The 23428-nt window shown below is 39.8% G+C and overlaps 11 non-coding genes across 11 annotated transcripts; all 11 read left to right on the top strand.

Moving 5' to 3' along the window:
• The first annotated feature begins 89 nt into the window (after positions 1–89).
• trnak-cuu (transfer RNA lysine (anticodon CUU)) lies at positions 90–162 on the top strand. The gene has a single exon. It is a non-coding gene; the product is annotated as a tRNA-Lys (tRNA).
• A 237-nt stretch (positions 163–399) lies between these two features.
• On the top strand, positions 400–472 carry trnak-cuu (transfer RNA lysine (anticodon CUU)). The gene has a single exon. It is a non-coding gene; the product is annotated as a tRNA-Lys (tRNA).
• A 235-nt stretch (positions 473–707) lies between these two features.
• On the top strand, positions 708–780 carry trnak-cuu (transfer RNA lysine (anticodon CUU)). Its single transcript has one exon. It is a non-coding gene; the product is annotated as a tRNA-Lys (tRNA).
• Positions 781–1242: 462 nt separating this feature from the next.
• trnak-cuu (transfer RNA lysine (anticodon CUU)) lies at positions 1243–1315 on the top strand. The gene has a single exon. It is a non-coding gene; the product is annotated as a tRNA-Lys (tRNA).
• Positions 1316–1777: 462 nt separating this feature from the next.
• Positions 1778–1850, top strand: trnak-cuu (transfer RNA lysine (anticodon CUU)). Its single transcript has one exon. It is a non-coding gene; the product is annotated as a tRNA-Lys (tRNA).
• Positions 1851–2087: 237 nt separating this feature from the next.
• On the top strand, positions 2088–2160 carry trnak-cuu (transfer RNA lysine (anticodon CUU)). The gene has a single exon. It is a non-coding gene; the product is annotated as a tRNA-Lys (tRNA).
• A 237-nt stretch (positions 2161–2397) lies between these two features.
• On the top strand, positions 2398–2470 carry trnak-cuu (transfer RNA lysine (anticodon CUU)). The gene has a single exon. It is a non-coding gene; the product is annotated as a tRNA-Lys (tRNA).
• A 236-nt stretch (positions 2471–2706) lies between these two features.
• trnak-cuu (transfer RNA lysine (anticodon CUU)) lies at positions 2707–2779 on the top strand. Its single transcript has one exon. It is a non-coding gene; the product is annotated as a tRNA-Lys (tRNA).
• Positions 2780–3243: 464 nt separating this feature from the next.
• On the top strand, positions 3244–3316 carry trnak-cuu (transfer RNA lysine (anticodon CUU)). The gene has a single exon. It is a non-coding gene; the product is annotated as a tRNA-Lys (tRNA).
• Positions 3317–3766: 450 nt separating this feature from the next.
• Positions 3767–3839, top strand: trnak-cuu (transfer RNA lysine (anticodon CUU)). The gene has a single exon. It is a non-coding gene; the product is annotated as a tRNA-Lys (tRNA).
• A 2557-nt stretch (positions 3840–6396) lies between these two features.
• trnak-cuu (transfer RNA lysine (anticodon CUU)) lies at positions 6397–6469 on the top strand. The gene has a single exon. It is a non-coding gene; the product is annotated as a tRNA-Lys (tRNA).
• The last annotated feature ends 16959 nt before the right edge of the window (positions 6470–23428 follow it).

The raw sequence follows: 23428 nt of genomic DNA, 5'->3' as shown, positions 1-23428 counted from the left end.
TATATAGTGTAAAGTGCTTGGTACTCATATTTGTCAAATAGAGGTCCTTTCAAACCCAAAAAAAAATGATGCTTTTAAATGGTCACAAAGCCCGGTTAGCTCAGTCGGTAGAGCATGAGACTCTTAATCTCAGGGTCGTGGGTTCGAGCCCCACATTGGGCGTAAAGTTTATCACTTACAGTTAAGTATGGGTGACATGTTTGATGGATGGGTTTCCCAGTGTCTGCATCATCTTCAGTCACTAAATAAGCCTCATCTCCCATACATGTCCGCTGCATCTCTGCAGTTTTGAACATGAATATTCCAAGTATTTTGTGTAAAGTGCTTAATACTCATATTTGTCAAATAGAGGGCCTTTCAAAGCAAAAAATAAAAATGATGCTTTTAAATGGTCACATAGCCCGGTTAGCTCAGTCGGTAGAGCATGAGACTCTTAATCTCAGGGTCGTGGGTTCGAGCCCCACATTGGGCGTAAAGTTTATCACTTACAGTTAAGTATGGGTGACATGTTTGATGGATGGGTCTCCCAGTGTCCGCACCATCTTCAGTCACAAAATAAGCCTCATATCCCATACATGTCCGCTGCATCTCTGCAGTTTTGAACATGAATATTCCAAGTATTTTGTGTAAAGTGCTTGGTACTTGTATTTGTCAAATAGAGGGCCTTTCAAAGCAAAAAAAAAATGATGCTTTTAAATGGTCATGTAGCCCGGTTAGCTCAGTCGGTAGAGCATGAGACTCTTAATCTCAGGGTCGTGGGTTCGAGCCCCACATTGGGCGTAAAGTTTATCACTTACAGTTAAGTATGGGTGACATGTTTGATGGATGGGTTTCCCAGTGTCCGCACCATCTTCAGTCACAAAATAAGCCTCATATCCCATACATGTCTGCTGCGTCTCTGCAGTTTTGAACATGAATATTCCAAGTATATAGTGTAAAGTGCTTGGCGCTCATATTTGTCAAATAGAGGGCCTTTCAAAGCAAAAAAAAAAAGATACTTTTAAATGGTCACAAAGCCCGGTTAGCTCAGTCGGGAGAGCCATGTTTGATTGATGGGTTTCCCAGTGTCTGCACCATCTTCAGTCACAAAATAAGCCTCATATCCCATACATGTCCGCTGCATCTCTGCAGTTTTGAAAATGAATATTCCAAGTATATAGTGTAAAGTGCTTGGTACTCATATTTGTCAAATAGAGGTCCTTTCAAACCCAAAAAAAAATGATGCTTTTAAATGGTCACAAAGCCCGGTTAGCTCAGTCGGTAGAGCATGAGACTCTTAATCTCAGGGTCGTGGGTTCGAGCCCCACATTGGGCGTAAAGTTTATCACTTACAGTTAAGTATGGGTGACATGTTTGATGGATGGGTTTCCCAGTGTCCGCACCATCTTCAGTCACAAAATAAGCCTCATATCCCATACATGTCTGCTGCGTCTCTGCAGTTTTGAACATGAATATTCCAAGTATATAGTGTAAAGTGCTTGGCGCTCATATTTGTCAAATAGAGGGCCTTTCAAAGCAAAAAAAAAAAGATACTTTTAAATGGTCACAAAGCCCGGTTAGCTCAGTCGGGAGAGCCATGTTTGATTGATGGGTTTCCCAGTGTCTGCACCATCTTCAGTCACAAAATAAGCCTCATATCCCATACATGTCCGCTGCATCTCTGCAGTTTTGAAAATGAATATTCCAAGTATATAGTGTAAAGTGCTTGGTACTCATATTTGTCAAATAGAGGTCCTTTCAAACCCAAAAAAAAATGATGCTTTTAAATGGTCACAAAGCCCGGTTAGCTCAGTCGGTAGAGCATGAGACTCTTAATCTCAGGGTCGTGGGTTCGAGCCCCACATTGGGCGTAAAGTTTATCACTTACAGTTAAGTATGGGTGACATGTTTGATGGATGGGTTTCCCAGTGTCTGCATCATCTTCAGTCACTAAATAAGCCTCATCTCCCATACATGTCCGCTGCATCTCTGCAGTTTTGAACATGAATATTCCAAGTATTTTGTGTAAAGTGCTTAATACTCATATTTGTCAAATAGAGGGCCTTTCAAAGCAAAAAATAAAAATGATGCTTTTAAATGGTCACATAGCCCGGTTAGCTCAGTCGGTAGAGCATGAGACTCTTAATCTCAGGGTCGTGGGTTCGAGCCCCACATTGGGCGTAAAGTTTATCACTTACAGTTAAGTATGGGTGACATGTTTGATGGATGGGTTTCCCAGTGTCTGCATCATCTTCAGTCACTAAATAAGCCTCATCTCCCATACATGTCCGCTGCATCTCTGCAGTTTTGAACATGAATATTCCAAGTATTTTGTGTAAAGTGCTTAATACTCATATTTGTCAAATAGAGGGCCTTTCAAAGGAAAAAATAAAAATGATGCTTTTAAATAGTCACATAGCCCGGTTAGCTCAGTCGGTAGAGCATGAGACTCTTAATCTCAGGGTCGTGGGTTCGAGCCCCACATTGGGCGTAAAGTTTATTACTTACAGTTATGTATGGGTGACATGTTTGATGGATGGGTTTCCCAGTGTCGGCACCATCTTCAGTCACAAAATAAACCTCATATCCCATACATGTCTGCTGCGTCTCTGCAGTTTTGAACATGAATATTCCAAGTATTTTGTGTAAAGTGCTTGGCGCTCATATTTGTCCAATAGACGGCCTTTCAAAGCAAAAAAAAAAATGATGCTTTTAAATGGTCACAAAGCCCGGTTAGCTCAGTCGGTAGAGCATGAGACTCTTAATCTCAGGGTCGTGGGTTCGAGCCCCACATTGGGCGTAAAGTTTATCACTTACAGTTAAGTATGGGTGACATGTTTGATGGATGGGTTTCCCAGTGTCTGCACCATCTTCAGTCACAAAATAAGCCTCATATCCCATACATGTCCGCTGCGTCTCTGCAGTTTTGAACATGAGTATTCCAAGTATTTTGTGTAAAGTGCTTGGTACTCATATTTGTCAAATAGAGGGCCTTTCAAAGCAAAAAAAAAAATGATGCTTTTAAATGGGCACAAAGCCCGGTTAGCTCAGTCGGGAGAGCCATGTTTGATGGATGTGTTTCCCAGTGTCTGCACCATCTTCAGTCACAAAATAAGCCTCATATCCCATACATGTCCGCTGCGTCTCTGCAGTTTCGAACATGAATATTCCAAGTATTTTGTGTAAAGTGCTTGGTAGTCATATTTGTCAAAAAGAGGGCCTTTCAAAGCAAAAAATAAAATTATGCTTTTTAACAGTCACAAAGCCCGGTTAGCTCAGTCGGTAGAGCATGAGACTCTTAATCTCAGGGTCGTGGGTTCGAGCCCCACATTGGGCGTAAAGATTATCACTTACAGTTCAGTATGGGTGACATGTTTGATGGATGGGTCTCCCAGTGTCTGCATCATCTTCAGTCACTAAATAAGCCTCATATCCCATACATGTCTGCAGTTTTTAACATGAATATTCCAAGTATATAGTGTAAAGTGCTTGGCGCTCATATTTGTCAAATAGAGGGCCTTTCAAAGCAAAAAAAAATGATGCTTTTAAATGGTCACAAAGCCCAGTTAGCTCAGTCGGGAGAGCCATGTTTGATGGATGGGTTTCCCAGTGTCTGCACCATCTTCAGTCACAAAATAAGCCTCATATCCCATACATTTCTGCTGCGTCTCTGCAGTGTTGTACATAAATATTCCAAGTATTTTGTGTAAAGTGCTTGGTACTCATATTTGTCAAAAAGAGGTCCTTTCAAACCCCCCAAAAAATTATGCTTTTAAATGGTAACAAAGCCCGGTTAGCTCAGTCGGTAGAGCATGAGACTCTTAATCTCAGGGTCGTGGGTTCGAGCCCCACATTGGGCGTAACGTTTATCACTTACAGTTCAGTATGGGTGACATGTTTGATGGATGGGTTTCCCAGTGTCTGCATCATCTTCATTCACTAAATAAGCCTCAAATCCCATACATATCTGCTGCGTCTCTGCAGTTTTGAACATGAATATTCCAAGTATATAGTGTAAAGTGCTTGGCGCTCATATTTGTCCAATAGACGGCCTTTCAAACCAAAAAAAAAATGATGCTTTTAAATGGTCACAAAGCCCGGTTAGCTCAGTCGGGAGAGCCATGTTTGATGGATGGGTTTCCCAGTGTCTGCACCATCTTCAGTCACAAAATAAGCCTCATATCCCATACATGTCCACTGCGTCTCCGCAGTGTTGAACATGAATATTCCAATTATTTTGTGTAAAGTGCTTGGTACTCGTATTTGTCAAATAGAGGGCCTTTCAAAGCAAAAAAAAAATGATGCTTTTAAATGGTCATGTAGCTCAGTCGGTAGAGCATGAGACTCTTAATCTCAGGGTCGTGGGTTCGAGCCCCACATTGGGCGTAAAATTTATCACTTACAGTTAAGTATGGGTGACATCTTTGATGGATGGGTCTCCCAGTGTGTGCATCATCTTCAGTCACTAAATAAGCCTCATATCCCATACATGTCTGCAGTTTTTAACATGAATATTCCAAGTATTTCGTGTATAGTGCTTGGCGCTCATATTTGTCAAATAGAGGGCCTTTCAAACCAAAACAAAAAAATGATGCTTTTAAATGGTCACAAAGCCCGGTTAGCTCAGTCGGGAGAGCCATGTTTGATGGATGGGTTTCCCAGTGTCTGCACCATCTTCAGTCACAAAATAAGCCTCATATCCCATACATGTCCGCTGCGTCTCTGCAGTTTTTAACATGAATATTCCAATTATTTTGTGTAAAGTGCTTGGTACTCATATTTGTCAAATAGAGGGCCTTTCAAAGTAAAAAAAAAAAATGATGCTTTTAAATGGTCACGTAGCCCGGTTAGCTCAGTCGGTAGAGCATGAGACCCTTAATCTCAGGGTCATGGGTTCGAGCCCCACATTGGGTGTAAAATGTATCACTTACAGTTCAGTATGGGTGACATGTTTGATGGATGGGTCTCCCAGTGTACGCACCATCTTCAGTCACAAAATAAGCCTCATATCCCATACATGTCTGCAGTTTTTAACATGAATATTCCAAGTATTTCGTGTATAGTGCTTGGCGCTCATATTTGTCAAATAGAGGGCCTTTCAAACCAAAACAAAAAAATGATGCTTTTAAATGGTCACAAAGCCCGGTTAGCTCAGTCGGGAGAGCCATGTTTGATGGATGGGTTTCCCAGTGTCTGCACCATCTTCAGTCACAAAATAAGCCTCATATCCCATACATGTCCGCTGCGTCTCTGCAGTTTTTAACATGAATATTCCAATTATTTTGTGTAAAGTGCTTGGTACTCATATTTGTCAAATAGAGGGCCTTTCAAAGCAAAAAAAAAATGATGCTTTTAAATGGTCACAAAGCCCGGTTAGCTCAGTCGGGAGAGCCATGTTTGATGGATGGGTTTCCCAGTGTCTGCACCATCTTCAGTCACAAAATAAGCCTCATATCCCATACATGTCCGCTGCGTCTCCGCAGTGTTGAACATGAATATTCCAATTATTTTGTGTAAAGTGCTTGGTACTCGTATTTGTCAAATAGAGGGCCTTTCAAAGCAAAAAAAAAATGATGCTTTTAAATGGTCATGTAGCTCAGTCGGTAGAGCATGAGACTCTTAATCTCAGGGTCGTGGGTTCGAGCCCCACATTGGGCGTAAAATTTATCACTTACAGTTAAGTATGGGTGACATCTTTGATGGATGGGTCTCCCAGTGTCTGCATCATCTTCAGTCACTAAATAAGCCTCATATCCCATACATGTCTGCAGTTTTTAACATGAATATTCCAAGTATATAGTGTATAGTGCTTGGCGCTCATATTTGTCAAATAGAGGGCCTTTCAAACCAAAACAAAAAAATGATCCTTTTAAATGGTCACGTAGCCTGGTTAGCTCAGTCGGTAGAGCATGACTCTTAATCTCAGGGTCGTGGGTTCAAGCCCCTCATTGGGCGTAAAGTTTATCACTTACAGTTCAGTATGGGTGACATGTTTGATGGATGGGTTTCCCAGTGTCCGCACCATCTTCAGTCACAAAATAAGCCTCATATCCCATACATGTCTGCTGCGTCTCTGCAGTTTTGAACATGAATATTCCGAGTATATAGTGTAAAGTGCTTGGCGCTCATATTTGTCAAATAGAGGGCCTTTCAAAGCAAAAAAAAAAAGATACTTTTAAATGGTCACAAAGCCCGGTTAGCTCAGTCGGGAGAGCCATGTTTGATGGATGGGTTTCCCAGTGTCTGCACCATCTTCAGTCACAAAATAAGCCTCATATCCCATACATGTCCGCTGCGTCTCTGCAGTTTTGAACATGAATATTCCAAGTATTTTGTGTAAAGTGCTTGGTACTCATATTTGTCAAATAGAGGTCCTTTCAAACCCCCAAAAAAATGATGCTTTTAAATGGTAACAAAGCCCGGTTAGCTCAGTCGGTAGAGCATGAGACTCTTAATCTCAGGGTCGTGGGTTCGAGCCCCACATTGGGCGTAAAGTTTATCACTTACAGTTCAGTATGGGTGACATGTTTGATGGATGGGTTTCCCAGTGTCTGCATCATCTTCAGTCACTAAATAAGCCTCAAATCCCATACATGTCTGCTGCGTCTCTGCAGTTTTGAACATGAATATTCCAAGTATATAGTGTAAAGTGCTTGGCGCTCATATTTGTCCAATAGACGGCCTTTCAAAGCAAAAAAAAAATGATGCTTTTAAATGGTCACAAAGCCCGGTTAGCTCAGTCGGGAGAGCCATGTTTGATGGATGGGTTTCCCAGTGTCTGCACCATCTTCAGTCACAAAATAAGCCTCATATCCCATACATGTCCACTGCGTCTCCGCAGTGTTGAACATGAATATTCCAATTATTTTGTGTAAAGTGCTTGGTACTCGTATTTGTCAAATAGAGGGCCTTTCAAAGCAAAAAAAAAATGATGCTTTTAAATGGTCATGTAGCTCAGTCGGTAGAGCATGAGACTCTTAATCTCAGGGTCGTGGGTTCGAGCCCCACATTGGGCGTAAAATTTATCACTTACAGTTAAGTATGGGTGACATCTTTGATGGATGGGTCTCCCAGTGTCTGCATCATCTTCAGTCACTAAATAAGCCTCATATCCCATACATGTCTGCAGTTTTTAACATGAATATTCCAAGTATTTCGTGTATAGTGCTTGGCGCTCATATTTGTCAAATAGAGGGCCTTTCAAACCAAAACAAAAAAATGATGCTTTTAAATGGTCACAAAGCCCGGTTAGCTCAGTCGGGAGAGCCATGTTTGATGGATGGGTTTCCCAGTGTCTGCACCATCTTCAGTCACAAAATAAGCCTCATATCCCATACATGTCCGCTGCGTCTCTGCAGTTTTTAACATGAATATTCCAATTATTTTGTGTAAAGTGCTTGGTACTCATATTTGTCAAATAGAGGGCCTTTCAAAGTAAAAAAAAAAAATGATGCTTTTAAATGGTCACATAGCCCGGTTAGCTCAGTCGGTAGAGCATGAGACCCTTAATCTCAGGGTCATGGGTTCGAGCCCCACATTGGGTGTAAAATGTATCACTTACAGTTCAGTATGGGTGACATGTTTGATGGATGGGTCTCCCAGTGTACGCACCATCTTCAGTCACAAAATAAGCCTCATATCCCATACATGTCCGCTGCGTCTCTGCAGTTTTGAACATGAATATTCCAATTATTTTGTGTAAAGTGCTTGGTACTCGTATTTGTCAAATAGAGGGCCTTTCAAAGCAAAAAAAAAATGATGCTTTTAAATGGTCATGTAGCTCAGTCGGTAGAGCATGAGACTCTTAATCTCAGGGTCGTGGGTTCGAGCCCCACATTGGGCGTAAAATTTATCACTTACAGTTAAGTATGGGTGACATCTTTGATGGATGGGTCTCCCAGTGTCTGCATCATCTTCAGTCACTAAATAAGCCTCATATCCCATACATGTCCGCTGCGTCTCTGCAGTTTTGAACATGAATATTCCAATTATTTTGTGTAAACTGCTTGGCGCTCATATTTGTCAAATAGAGGGCCTTTCAAAGCAAAAAAAAAAAAAGGATGCTTTTAAATGGGCACATAGCCCGGTTAGCTCAGTCGGTAGAGCATGACTCTTAATCTCAGGGTCGTGGGTTCGAGCCCCACATTGGGCGTAAAGTTTATCACTTACAGTTAAGTATGGGTGACATGTTTGATGGATGGGTTTCCCGGTGTCCGCACCATCTTCAGTCACAAAATGAGCCTCATATCCCATACATGTCTGCTGAGTCTCTGCAGTTTTGGACATGAATATTCCAATTATTTGGTGTAAAGTGCTTGGTACTCATATTTGTCAAATAGAGGGCCTTTCAAAGCAAAAAAAAAATGATGCTTTTAAATGGTCACAAAGCCGGGTTAGCTCAGTCGGGAGAGCCATGTTTGATGGATGGGTTTCCCAGTGTCTGCACCATCTTCAGTCACAAAATAAGCCTCATATCCCATACATGTCCGCTGCGTCTCTGCAGTTTCGAACATGAATATTCCAAGTATTTTGTGTAAAGTGCTTGGTACTCATATTTGTCAAAAAGAGGGCCTTTCAAAGCAAAAAATAAAATTATGCTTTTAAATGGTCACAAAGCCCGGTTAGCTCTACCTCACCCCCGTCCGACTGTTTCCCAGCCTCCAATCGCGTCCTCCCGATTTCAGCTTTCAAAGCCAATCGCGTCGCGGGGATTTCAGAATTTTCATCTTTCCCAACCAATGGCGCTCGGGGGATTTCAGCTTTCTAGCTCCCGCCCCCCTCCCTGCTCTCAGCCAATCCTAGCCACGCAAGTCCAACTTTCTGCGGGGAACCGGATGCGGCGGCAAACTCAAACTCGAAGCGGAATTTCAGCTCTCAATCTCAAGGTAAATGGCATCAATACAACTATTGCCGTCCATATATTATTATATTGATCGTTTGCGCCATTGTGGTTAGCGTCTTTGTGTCAAATGCAGTTGTCGGTATAAAAAAAAAAGACCGACAGTCGCTTCGTTCACTACAATGATTATTGTTGTCAGAGTTAGAGACGTGTAAGTTATGTTTGTATTGTATTTTGTCGTGTTACATCGTCATGCATCCTGTATCTCCGAACGTCGTTGTCGTATCATCTCGATACTAACGTTTTTGAGGCCATTTCGGCTAAGTTATTTATATATAGAATACAACATTGCCCTATTTCATGAGCTTATTGATTATTTATTAACATCTTGTGGAGGGAGGGGGGTCAGTTACTAAAAAAGAATGGGGAGTTTTGCTGTGTGGTAGGCTAAATAACAATTTCACAGTAACAGTGTTTTGTTTACAGTATGACCTTATAACTTATATATACTTATAATGAAACTTGAATTATTACACACAACATGACCCTTACTTTTACCTCTTGTACCCTTCGTTTATGTATTTTTGCCCTTTTATTAGTAGTTGTGAATAAGTTAATTCCACATATCATATCTATACTATATTAACATTGACTTTGTTCAGTCTTATCTTATCTTATGATGGTAGCATTATGTGTTAAGATGGTGGAATTCGATAGTGTACATTTTTTTCTCCTCTTTGGCCACAGATGGCTTCAACACAACAAAAACACAGGACTATGGGTGATGATGAATGGATGTGACGCCTGCGGAGGTTTGCTGCCGCAGGTGTTTGGCCGTCCGATGCAGGAAACAGGCCTGTTCCCCGCCAGAAGAAGTGGCATGACCTCTATCAGAAGGTAGAGTTGTATAAAGCAATTAGCATACAGTTATAAATGATAAAGCTAAATGTTTTTAAAAAGACACTTGCTTATTTTTTGTCATGAAATGTTACAGATTGAGGAATGCCCAATGCAGCTGAGGGGGCAGACAGACATGTGACTGTGGTTACCATACTAAGAAGGTATTTGTAAACTAATATCAAATTGTCATGTGCAGATTGTTGATGTTGTGTTCTTTATACTAATGTTTCTGCTTCTCTTTAGCCTCCCAAGAAAGTGTAGCCCACCGAAGAAAGCGGCCACAGACCATCTACTGTCAGACCCATGCAGGGATGCCACTGGAGCAGTGGCTGGAAGACATTTAGTGGAAAAGGGCAGACATTTGTATTTTATTCTTTTTTTTGGTATTGTATTTATTCATTATTGTGTTCTGTGCACTACTGGAGTCATTTGATTAATAATTTTTGGCATAATTTTTCTTATTTATTTTGTTGTGTTCAATTAATTGTCGTTCTATAATGTTGTGTGTGTGTGTGTGTGTGTGTGTGTGTGTGTGTGTGTGTGTGTGTGTGTGTGTGTGTGGAGATTTGGGGGGTGGGACGTCTTCGTTTTCACTGTGTTTTCTATTTATAATAAATATGTGGTTTGGTCCTACAACAATTCTTTCATTTGACTTATTCAAATCTCAGTGTAATACCAGGAGTAAACATGGTTTTGCTTTTTGCCCCACCAAGCATGATAACACAATACAGTACCATGATACTGTGGCTATAAAATAAACCTTTCTTAAATGGGAAGGAGATGCTAAAAGCTAATATTTTCAATTCATTAGTTAGAAATAATGTCTCACCTAATACAGTTCTATGAATTAATGTCAATAAAACTCACAATATCGCTTTCCTGCATCATGCATTATGAATGCATAATAAAACACAGAATGACAAATAGTACTGATTTAATTAATTCTGAATACTCAGCTTTCAAAGCCAATCGCGTCACGGGGATTTCAGAATTTTCATCTTTCCCAACCAATGGCGCTCGGGGGATTTCAGCTTTCTAGCTCCCGCCCCCCTCCCTGCTGTCAGCCAATCCTAGCCATGCAAGCCCAACTTTCACGGCTAATGGTCTTCTGCACCAGATACGGCGGGCTCGAAGCGGAGGTTCATCTCAAACTCAAGGTAAATGCCATCAATAAAATTATTGTCATCCATATATTACTATTGATCGTGCATTGTGGTTAGTGTGACTAGCTAGCTAATTATTTAACAACAACAAGTTAGTTAGTTAACTAACTTTGTCATCCAAGCATACATAACTTGTCGTGTCATCGAGTTGTCTCGGTAAAAAAAGACCGACAGTCGTCTTGGTTAACACGGTCGATGTCTTCATTCACCAACATGATTGTTGTTGTCACAGTTAGAGACGTGTAAGTTATGTTTGTATTGTATTTTGTCGTGTTACATCGTCATGCATCCTGTATCTCCGCACGTCGTTGTCGTATCATCTCGATACCAACGCTGTTCTAACGCTGTTGAGAGGCCATTTGAGGCTAATATATTTATATATAGAATGTAGAATTGCCCTATGAGCTTATTCATTATTTATTAACATCTTATGGAGGGAGGGGTCAGTTAGTACAAAAGAATGGGGAGTTTTGCTGTGTAATAGGCTGATTAACAATGTCACTGTAACTGTTTTGTTTACAGTCTAACCTTATAATGAAACGTGACAATTATTACACACATTACCTTGTGACCCTCCGTTTTACCTCTTGTACCCTTCATTTATGTATTTTTTCTCTATATTTTCATGCTTAATCTTTATTTTTTATTAGTAGTTATGAATATGTTGAATGTATGAATTACTTATATCCTATACTATATTAACATTGACTTTGCTCAGTCTTATCTTATCTTATCTTATGATGGTAGCATTGTGTGTAAAGATGGATGGTGGGATTTAGCCTATACGTTGTTTCTCCTCTTTGGCCACAGATGTCTTCAACACAAAAAAAGCACAGGGCTATGGGTGATGACCAATGGATGTCACGCCTGCGGAGGTTTGCTGCCACAGGTGTTTGGCCGTCAGATGCAGGAAACAGGCCTGCTCCCCGCCAGAAGAAGTGGCATGACCTCTTTCAGAAGGTAGATTTGTATAAAGTCAACAACATGCATGATGAAGCTAAAAAGACACTTGCTTATTTGTTGTTATGAAATATTACAGATTGAGAAATGCCCGATGCAGCTGAGGGGGCAGGCAACTCTATTCAGTGGCCGCCCACAGACATGTGACTGTGGTTTCCACACTAAGAAGGTATTTGTAAACTAATATCAAATTGTCATGTGCAGATTGTTGATGTTGTTTTCTTTAAACTAATGTTTCTGCTTCTCTTTAGCCTACCAGCTCTGTCCCTGTCACTACCACTGGCGTGGGTCAAGGCCCTTCAAGCTCCACTGCTTCCGCCTCCTCCTCTTCAGCTAGACCGGAGAAGAGCTTTCTAAGGCCTGCCTTGAATTTGGCAATGGTAAATATTTATTCTGTTTGTGATTTTTACCAAATGTCTATCTTTTACAGAATGAGTTACACTTATAAAGAATTACAGAAAAAGCTGTGGAGTGGAGTTTAGTAAAATTGTATGATGGGTTGTAAGCCCAAATCCTGCCCGACATATCTTGAAGTGGAAGGGAAATTCTTGGTTAAACCAGTACAAAGTGCTAATGATTTCATTGATTATTTTTATGATAAGGTGTGATGGCCATTAAACCATTGAGGGGCAATATGCATCATACAAGTATAGGACCTCTACAATACTAATTTGGGATTTAATAATGAATAATAAGAAATACAAAGTTAATTACAAAAGTTGTATGTCTGCTTAAGAAATACAAGGACAGACAGACCACCAGGTGTAGAAAATTTATATGCAACATTTTTCAGTATTGTTGCCCATTTAATTGCTGTTCCTGTCTGTCATATTATTAATTTAGTTATTGAAAAATGTATTTGTCCACAAGCATGGAAAATTGCAAGTTATTCCACTTGCAGAGAACCCAGCTGCGTCATTTTGTGGCGCAAATAGCACCCTATAAGTTTAGTGCCAGCTTTAGGAAAGGTAATGGAGATAATTATTTTTCAACAGGTACAAACATATTTTGATGTTAATATATTGAACACAGGCTATCAACATGCTTATAGACCTGGTCATTGTACTTGTACGGCTCTGACACAGATGACTGATGATTGACAAAGTGAATTACACAACAGAAAGTTAATGGGTGCTGATTTACTGGATTTCAGTTCTGCTTTTGATGTTATTTATCATCATCATCATTCTTTGTTGTTAGATGAGCTGAAACATTATGGCTTCACTTTTAATGCTACCTGACGAATAGGAGACAAACATTTTTTTTAAATTGTAGTGACTTATAGTAAGTTATTCATTAATTTAGGCTTGTGATCTCAGGGTTACTACAAGGTTCTTGGCCATAGAGTACAGTGACTTTACCATTTCACACATACACAAATCAGAGGATCAAGGTCTTTATACATTAAATATTTATTAAACTAATAACTACATGCTAAACTACTAAACAGAAAATAAATGAATACATCAGGAATAAATGAGTGAGCACAATAAATAGGTTACATGATCAACAATTTCTAAATAACATGACATTAACTGAAGTCAAATCAGTGACCATATTTTTGGAGATTTAGATTAGATTGGATTAGATTAGAAGCTTTATTGTTATTGTCATAAAAACAGTTTAGCAGCTCTAACAAGTAAAAACATTCAGATAAAAAAATAAAGACAGATAAATAGATGTGAAGTGCAGTTGCTATGATATGTCCTCAGTTTTGGGTGGGGGGGTGGGGGCGTTCTAGACACTTGACTGCTGCGAAGCCAGCCAGCGTATATGTCGCTGATGAGGGGGGGCAGTGGTCGTCCCAATTATTTTTTCTGCCTTCTCCTCACCACCCGCTGCCTCTGCTGTGCAGCTGGCAAACCACACAGTGCAGCAGTAGGTCAGTAGGCTCTCAATGGTGGCCTTCCCCACCTGATGGGAGATGTTTCTGGACCAGGTGAGGTCAGCCGAAATGTAGACTCCAAGGTATATGAGGCAGTCCACCCTCTCTACCTCCTCTCCACGTATGCACAGGGCAGAATGCTCCGCCCGCCTTGATCTCCTGGAGCCGAGTGCACCACCTGGCCGTAAAAAAAAACCTCTTACGTCTGTCTTCGGTACAACCGACTTCTTGATTGGAATTTACACCAAGTGCACCGGGCCGAAATGACACAGGTAGCTGCGCCCGGTCTTATGATGCACGTCCATGAGAACACTCGAAAAGCGGTGACTGTTACCAGGCAACACATGTCTCCACTTGCTAACTTCTCTCATCAAATGATTGACAGAAGATATGGATAACAAAACAAAGTAAAGAATAATTAAGGAAATAAGGAAACAAACATAAATAATCAACATAAACAATCATGTTATCCGATGTACATTTATCATGTCTCCCTCAGTTTTTTGAAAGGCCCTACACTGGCACAAAATCTGAGCTCAATCAGCACCTGCAGGGCGGGGACAGCGCCGTGTTTCTGTCTGACACATGCTGCAGCTGAGGGGAGAGCTCTTTGATTCAAACAGGAACCAAAACAAAACCTTTCCATCAATTTACTGGCCGATCACGAATAACTCTCTCTCGTTTTAATGCCCTTTCATTTATCCTGTAAAACAACAAGACGCGCTGCTGACATTGTGTTTTTCTTTTAGGTTTTGTGACTGTTTCTTTTACAGTTTGTTTTACTGTGGATTCAAGTCTGACTTTCTAAACTTAAGCCTGCTCCATCCTAGTCATACAAGTGTTGTGGCAAAAAAGTTCCCCGAACCCTCTTGTCAGCCACATAATTTCAATCTCCAATAGATAATAAAACATGGTTGAAAAACTCTTAAAAATAGGTTATAAAACTTGGTTAAAAAACTCTTAAAAATATAATCAAAGTCTTAAAAAACTCAAAAAAAAAAGCAAACACTAGAGACTGGCAGAATCTGATGCAAAAAGAGTTTATTCCCGTATATATACAAAGAAATACACCCGAGTCCATCCGGATGAGACTGCCCACGGCTCAGCCGTTCGGGTCTTATATACTCTAAGCCCATCCCTCGCTGGGCTTCAGCTTGCCCCAACACCTGTTGGAGCCCCCCCCCCCCCCCTCGCTCTGGCTCTCTGCCCTCAGTTTGTTTTCTCTCAGTTTTTGCCCGACCCATTTCCAACTTTTCCGCAGGACTCTTCCTCACTCCGGCCAATTAGGCGCATTCATGCACTGTACAACAGATAAGGGAGGGGCTCGGGGGGACACCGGTTTTTCTTGGCCAGCTGCCCACCCTGCACCTGGCTTTTATACTGAGCCCAGCGAGTTTCTCAGCTTAGGATTCTATTTTAGAGTTTTAACACTTTAGATTATAAAAACTTATTATAAAACATTAGAATATAAAACCTTAACTATAAAACATTTGACTGTAAAACCTTAACTATAAAACATTTGACTGTAAAACTTTAACTTTAAGACATTTGACTGTAACACTTTAACTTTAAGGCTTTAGACTATAGGAAAGTTAACTTTAAGGCATTATAACTATAAACTTTAACTTTAAGACATTTGACTGTAACACTTTAACTTTAAGGCCTTAGACTATAGGAAAGTTAACATTAAGGCATTATAACTATAAACTTTTACTTTAAGGCCTTAGACTATAGGAAAGTTAACATTAAGGCATTATAACTATAAACTTTAACTTTAAGGCATTAAAACATTTAATTTATAAATCTTATGGTTATATAACTTCAACTCTAAAACATTTGATTATAAAGTTTCAACTAAAACATATCATTATAAAACTTTTGATTATATAACTTCAACTCTAAAACATTTGATTATAAAGCTTCAAAAATGTTTCCAACACAAGATATGCCCGGTTGCAACACAAACAGGGCCTAAGTCATGCTGGTGCACAGGGCGTAATTTAAAGTCTGCCGTAACTTTCAGCTCTAAGTCGGACGTAAGGTTACGACCAGGCATACGCCTATCTGCTGCTCTCGGCTCCTGGAGTCTATTATTATTTCTTTTCTTTTTGTTGTGTTTAAATCCAGGTTGTCACCATTGTGCACCACCTCCCTGTAGGCTCTCGTTGTTGTTGGTTATCAGTCCTGCTACAGCAGTGTCATCAGCAAATTTTACAGCGGTGTTGGTGGGATGGATAGGCGAGCAGTCAGACGTGAAGAGGGAGTAAAAGCACCCCTGTGGTGTTCCAGTGCTCAGGGTCAGAGTGGCTGAGTTGTGGCCCCCCCATCCTTACACTCTGGGGTCTGTTCCTGAGGAAATCCAGCACCCATTTGCACAGCGAGCTGCCTAAACCCAAGTTGCTCCTTTTTTTAACCATTTTGTGTGGGATTATTGTATTGAATGCTGAACTGAAATCTACAAACAGCATCAGCATCCTTACATATGTGTTGTTGTGATCCAGGTTTGTAAGTGCTGTGTGAAGAGCTGTTATGATTGTGTGTAAATGTGCTTTAGCCTTTCTAAGGTGCATTGTGACTTTCTCAGGCCTTTATGGATGAAACGATCAGTGTTTAGTCTTGATTTTAGTGACTTTTTCAGAGAGGCATCTCTTTTTTTCCATTAGGTCCTAAAGGTAACTATTAAACCAAGGCAGAGTCTGTTTAGCATTAGGCTTTTGGGTTGTTGTTTTGGTAAACTTCCCTAAAATATGTTTAAAAGCTGACATTAAGTCTTTGCATACCTGTTCACAGGGTTTATCAGCAATAGTGTCATTCCATTTAGTTTGCTTTATTTCATTCTCCAAAATTACTACCTCTTTCTTTGGTATAAAAGAGATATTAGGATTCTTTTCCATTTGGTTTTCATTCCTGTAGCGTGTCTTTATCAGCTTTCTAGCAGCTAGTGTAAGATTGAGATCAGAAAAAACAGTAATTAAGTTATATGTTTTTGTTATTCTGCCTGCTTTATTTGTAAAAAAATCAGATCCAGCAGGGTTTGAGAAGTGTTTGTTATTATTGTAGGTTTATTTACCATTTCTGTCATCTGAAACATTTTGGTGACTTCTTTAAGTCTCTTTCTGCATGCTCTGTCTAACCAGTTAAAATTGAAGTCTCCCATAAGAAGAACTTCTTTACCATCATATTTTTTGAGCATTGCAGATAAATAATCGAAGAAAACATTAGTAGTCATAGTCATAGTAGTCATAGTAGGTGGTCATTTGCTGCAAAAACAACAAATGACATTTTGGGGGATAATGTAATAGTGACCCCAACGCACTCCAGGGTGTTTTCATGAGTATCAGTTTCCTTGCTTTGAATGCTCTCTTTAACATAAACAAGAACCCCACCCCCCTTCCCTTTATTTCTATCTGGTCTGTACACCTTATAACCTGGGACATTATATACAGCTAAAGGAGTTGTAGGAGTTAACCAAGTTTCTGTGAGACACGGATAATCAAGGTTTGACTCAGTAAGTGTTCAAGCTCCGTATCTTTAGATGTCCACCACAGATCCCTCTCTGTTTTGTTTTCAGGTTACATAGTACATTTGTGTGATTTACAGTCTGAAACAATTTGATTTTCTGTTGTTTTAAAGTCGGGAGTTGCTGGTAATCTGTGGCATATTTGTCATAATTGTGGAACTAGCATCCATCAGTTTTTTGGCTGAAATCATCTAGATTTGACACAGAGTTTTCCTGCTTGTTTTTATCTTGTAATTCTGGGGGGAGAGAGTGGTGAAGGTGGGTCTCCGGCCTTGCCACAAGCCCGTGGGAAACAGCTGAATGCCAAGACTCAATATCCTTTGTCAGCCGAGAGTCCATAGGTCTGGGATTTAGATGAACATCCCCACATAGCAAGAGGATAGTGCAGAGAAAAATGTAATGGCGGAAACTGCTAACCACTCCCGATCACAAACAATCTGTAGATTATTTCAGTTTAACTTATTTTACATACTTAATATTAATACGCTTCACCTTTTTCTTTCTTCCGTATTGTAAAGTTTTGCTCTCTCTCTCCTTTGAAATGAAACCAAATACTTAATAGCACTCACTGTATAAACTTGATCAATTAAAATAAAAGAATCAAACAATTTCCACAACAACATAGATGACAACCTTAGTTGATATGACGAATACATATACCTGTACAAATACATTTTATATGTATGCATCTGTATACCCTTTTGTACACCAAATGAGTGAAATAATACAGTAAAACCAAGGCAACTTTAGTAGTGTTATCAGTGCTCCTTCTGTCCTGTGACGTGCAGAGGTGCTCAGAGAGATCTTGCAGATCTTGATTCAAAAATTACAAGCAGCTCAAAATGAAGCAGCATGTTGTGCTTTACAGTGGTCTTACAGAACTAATGTAAAAAGCATGTATGATAGACTGAGTTGGCTAACTGTCAGGCAGTGATCCACCTATGCTTTGTTAAATCTACTCAGAAATATACTGATTACACAAGCACCAAAGATATTATATGTGAGGTTATTCTCTCAGTTTGTTCAACAAAATTATCAAACACGCTTTGTTTTAGAAGGAAGGTTCATGTTTCCTGAAGTGAAAACAAGCATGATACAGAAAACTGTCTTTGACAGAGCCATGGTCAGGTGGAATTCATTGCCAAGAAATATTGTTCAAGACAATATTAAAGATCAGTTCGAAATGTTGTTAAAACAGTATCTCCAAACATCTCATGAACTATAATTTAATTGTGTGTGTGTGTAAAGATGGTCTAACAATGAGAATGTGTAACTCTTTGAAAGTATTTATCCCCTGGCTTGAGAATTAGTAATGCATTTTAATACCCTGTTTTTCTTGGAATCAAATGTTAAAAGCGCTGGATGGATAAATATATAATTTAAGGTCATTTAGACAACGATTTTTGTCTAGTAACAATTACTATTTATTTTTATGAAGAAGTAGAACATCGGGGTTGCAAATATTCTTAAGGAATTGTGAATAAATCATTTGTTTTTGGTTTGTTTGTTGTAAGTATGAAAATGTTGATTCTCTTCCGTACTTGATTGTTAATTTAATGAGATGAGCTGTTTTTGTGTTTGTTTGTGTTTATGTGAATATAGTTCGTAAGTGTGTGTGTGTGTGTGTGTGCGTGCGTGTGCACTTGTTTTCATCACAAATCAGGACAATTTTATGATAACACACCTACAATATCAGGACGTGCGGAAAAATGAGGACATTTTTCGGGTCCTCATTTTTCTGAGCTTACTACAGTGTTGTAGAGACTCCCAACATGCCCCTAAACTTAAAATCTCAATAGTCCTAAAATATCACAATTTTATGAAATGAAGTGTGTGAGTGTGTTTATGTTTTTTGCTCGTCTGCCGTTACGCCAACTAACGGTCAGTTTCGGAACTTTCACACACTTTTCACACACTTAGTCACATGACTAAGTGACAGGTCCTCATATGTCTTATTTAAGTCAAACACACACTTTCAGACCTTTAAAGCTAGTTTTAGCGTTACTGCAAAAACTTATACTTTATCCAGAACTCCCCCTTTATTTATAATTTATAATTTATTGTCTGAGTCAATTAAATCCTTCCCTGACTCACTGCTTATATAAGTCACCAGCCTGCTAATTTAAAGGACCACTTTTTCAATTAATTACTTAAATTTACAATGATAAGCCAGGTAAGCTAATGTTAGCTAATTAGCTAAAGGCAGTGTAAACAACATCGGAACTCGTGCCACATGGAGGATTCTGCCAACGGAGCCGAGAGAGTGCAGGTAATTCATTATTTTCTCTTAATTTTAATTGACTAAGACAGTTATTGTCTAATGTATAGTTAGATGTATAGTTAGATTTACCTCTTTTTCATCTTAAATTTAACTTAAGCACAGGATATTTCCCGTTAATCATGTTCTGCACTGCTGGTAAGCTTAATAGCCTAAGTTTGATAAGCTAATGACATACCTCTTGCTGAGATTGTGTCATTTTCCCGTGTTTGCTAGTTAAGGGAAACGTGGAGTGAGGAGGATGTCAAAAAGGAGAGCCAGACTTAGTCCTGAGGCTGAGGCCATTCACTTTATTTTGTCCGGAGGAGAGAAGCCTTGTTTGAAGGTCAAATGGATCAATAACTTTAAAGGTATGTTTCATATAATTTCCTATGGATGGACAGGTGACAGCGGGGAACGATTCGGAGCATGTAGCCTGTAGTTTGGTTCAAGGGCCATTTAAATAGCTACGCGGCTGTACCTGGCGGATATACTTCGCTTGAGCTCCCTTAGGGCATCAATTATATTAGTGATGTATTTTACCCTGTCTGGGTTTACATGCAGAGACTGTCTAAATGCTGCGCTGGGGTTACTCCAACCCGAATCTCCCCTCCCTTCGCTGTCACCGGACACACGGTGATGTCGGGCGGGTCCGGTCATTAACGTCAACATTCTGATTAAAAGCGGGTGGCTGCAGGTGCAGGGATCCCACTGCCACAGAAACGATGAGTGGGTCTCCCCATTAGGAGAGACTCTGTGCGCATTTACGCACGAGGCAAGGCAGAGTAAGTTTATTTATCACTTAAATCTACAGACATGCCGACAGATTGGTCAGGATCTGATATTTTATTATTGAACTATGTTCTTTTGCTCATCCAAAAGGCCACACACACTCTGTGAAACTGTAAGAATTAGGGTGCACAGCATCTGTGGAGACGCAGACATCGATCCTGCTCCAGAGAGATCGCTGCATTTGTTTGAACTACACTCGATAAAATAATGTATTATTTCACTCATCACAGCGCAGGGTGGAGAGACTCCGGCAGGAGAGACCCAGCTGCATTTAAACAGCCTCAGCTTGTAGATACAGACAGGACAAACTCCAAAACTACAGCACAAGCAGGGTTAAAGTGAAATATATGTGCCAGGTGCAGCCGTTGATGCGGACTTTTAGCGCATGATTAAAGTCCTCAGCCGCGCTGTGTCATCCCCTGTCATCACAGCGCAGGGTGGAGAGACTCCGGCAGGAGAGACCCAGCTGCATTTAAACAGCCTCAGCGTGTAGATACAGACAGGACAAACTCCAAAACTACAGCACAAGCAGGGTTAAAGCGAAATATATGTGCCAGGTGCAGCCGTTGATGCAGACTTTTAGCGCATGATTAAAGTCCTCAGCCGCGCTGTATCATCCCCTCTGGCTGAAGCTTTAGCAAAACAGTAGCCCGATTTCCAAACGTTGTAAATTGACTGGAGGAGGAACTGTAAAATAAGTGTCCAAGTCAGACAGGTGTGATACCAGGGCTGTTTGACTGAATCAAAGCTGGAGCATGTAGGCTTCCTTCCTATTTGATGTGATCATCAGTTAATGAACGCACCAAACCTTCATTTAATATATTTGCATTACATCAAAGACAGAGCAGATTAGGCTGCCTACAAGGGATCCAGTCCTCATCACCAGCCATCACATACACCACAGTGCTCACAGTGAATAATACAGTTCACTGGCACTAACCCTTACCCGAAAACAGAACCTGGCTACAATACAGTGAACTGAATTATGGTGTGCAGGCTGAGTGAGACAAAGTTAGTTTTTTTCCAATCTTTGACTTAAAGTGAATGAAGTTTATGATAATTGAATCTTGCGCCTATATTAGAGTGATGCAGGAAGCATTCATCAATAATAGCCTGAATGTAAGCAAGATCACTTTATCACTTGATTTTATTGGCCCTATGGTGGAGGTCTCTGATACATTCAGTAGCTTTAATCTAAATTTTGATAGTTTCTGCTACATTCTGTAGGTTTATCCTACATGCTGAGACTTTTTCTGCTGAGCTATTTGCCTGAGCTAAAGCAGTGTCTTATCCACATTGTTAGCGGCATCAACCTGTTGGTGTGGAACATTACTACTATGTTCATGTTTGTGTGCTACATAGTTGTTGTTTGTCAATATCTGATAAACAGCAACTAAACTAAGTTTGGATTGTATTTCTTGAAACTAATTGTTTACCTTTTTGTATCAGGCCGTGGTTTATTTGCCTGTTCACCAATTGAAAAGGGATCCTTTGTCACCGAGTACCGTGGGGAGTTAATATCAAAATATGACCGCGACAAAAGGCAGAAGAAATACACAGAAAAGCAAAATGCTTTCTTGTTTGAATTTGAATGGAACAATGACACGTGGTGGTAAGTAAAGGCCTACATAAGATCTTTTTTTTTTCTTGACAGCATTATGGTTTTTATGGAGAAAGCTTACATTTGTTTCCTTCTTTAATTTTAGCATTGATGCATCCCGGGAAGATGGCTCACTGGGCCGGTTGGTAAATGATGCCCACAGGTCCCCAAATTGCAAAATGAAGAAGTTGACAGTCCAGGGAAAACCTCATCTTTGTTTGTTTGCCATTGAAAACATCCAAGCTGGGAGTGAAATTACCTATGATTATGGAAGATCTCAGTGGCCGTGGCGTGCTCTGGTAAGTAAATCCTCTTCATGGATTCTGTGATATAAGATCTCTTTAGGCTATTATTAGATACATAACTTGATTGAACGTATTTCTTCTTGTGCATGTTCCCCCTCCACATTGCACTGAGGCGATCGTTAACAGATGAGATAGTAATCACTTTATGTAGGTAATGTCAAGATAATGCGTTATTGTTGTAATGAGGGGTGGATGCAGGCCCTACTTCACTGAAATATGTAACACTCAGAGGAGTCTCTTTCTTTCTTTTTCTATATTAAATAAAATAATGATTTTCTCTGTATAATTATGGGGGTACATTTATCCTCACTTGAATAATCATGATTACTGGTTGTTAACTGAATAGGATCAATATTAACTACTCTTCAGAACATTAAATTAATTTTTATTCTCACTACATTCTATGGGGGGTCTTTTTGTTGTCATTTTGTGGATGTTTTTGTCCATTTAACCTACCTCTTATCATGTTACATGATTAATTTTCATTGAAGTAGATCCATTAACAATAGTGACAGGGTTTTGATATTTCTTTAACATCAACAACATAACTTAGGAGTCAGGAACACCCACTCTGCATGTGTTCAGTCGTCATGTCCTCATTTTGTTTTAGCTTGTGTTAGACTCAAGTGTGTTTGAGAGGACGTCCCCATATTGTATGACCCAACGACTGTAGAGTGTTTGCGTGTTACAATTTCCTCATATTGTTGGGTAGTGATTTTGATGGACAGGGGAAAGGAATCAGTTCTTTCTCAAATATGCATGATCATTAGTAAATAATTCCATAGGATCATTATTATAACTACTCCTCAGAACATGAAATTCATCTTTATTCTTACTAAATTCAATGTTTTTTTGTATCAATTTGTTGATGTTTGTCCATTTAACCTACTGTTATCATGTTACATGATTAATTTTAATTGAAGTAGATCCACTGACGTTAGTGACAGGGTTTTGATCTTTCTTTAACAACAACAACATAAATTAGGAGTCAGGAACACCCACTCTGCATGTGTTCAGTCGTCATGTCCTCATTTTGTTTTAGCTTGTGTTAGACTCAAGTGTGTTTGGGAGGACGTCCCCATATTGTATGACCCAATGACTGGAGAGTGTGTGTGTTACAATGTCCTCATATTGTTGGATATTGACCATGAATTTTCCCTAAAATAAGTTTGATCATTACTTAATAACTAAATACAATCAATATTATAATGTTGAATGTTTCTGACAG

Source organism: Semicossyphus pulcher, unplaced genomic scaffold, assembly GCF_022749685.1.
Source record: "Semicossyphus pulcher isolate SPU_LCO1_2020_fin unplaced genomic scaffold, fSemPul1.0.p SCAF_2, whole genome shotgun sequence".
Lineage (NCBI taxonomy): Eukaryota > Metazoa > Chordata > Actinopteri > Labriformes > Labridae > Semicossyphus > Semicossyphus pulcher.
The sequence above is the reverse complement of the archived record's forward strand: the minus strand, read 5'-3'. Positions and strand labels throughout refer to the sequence as shown.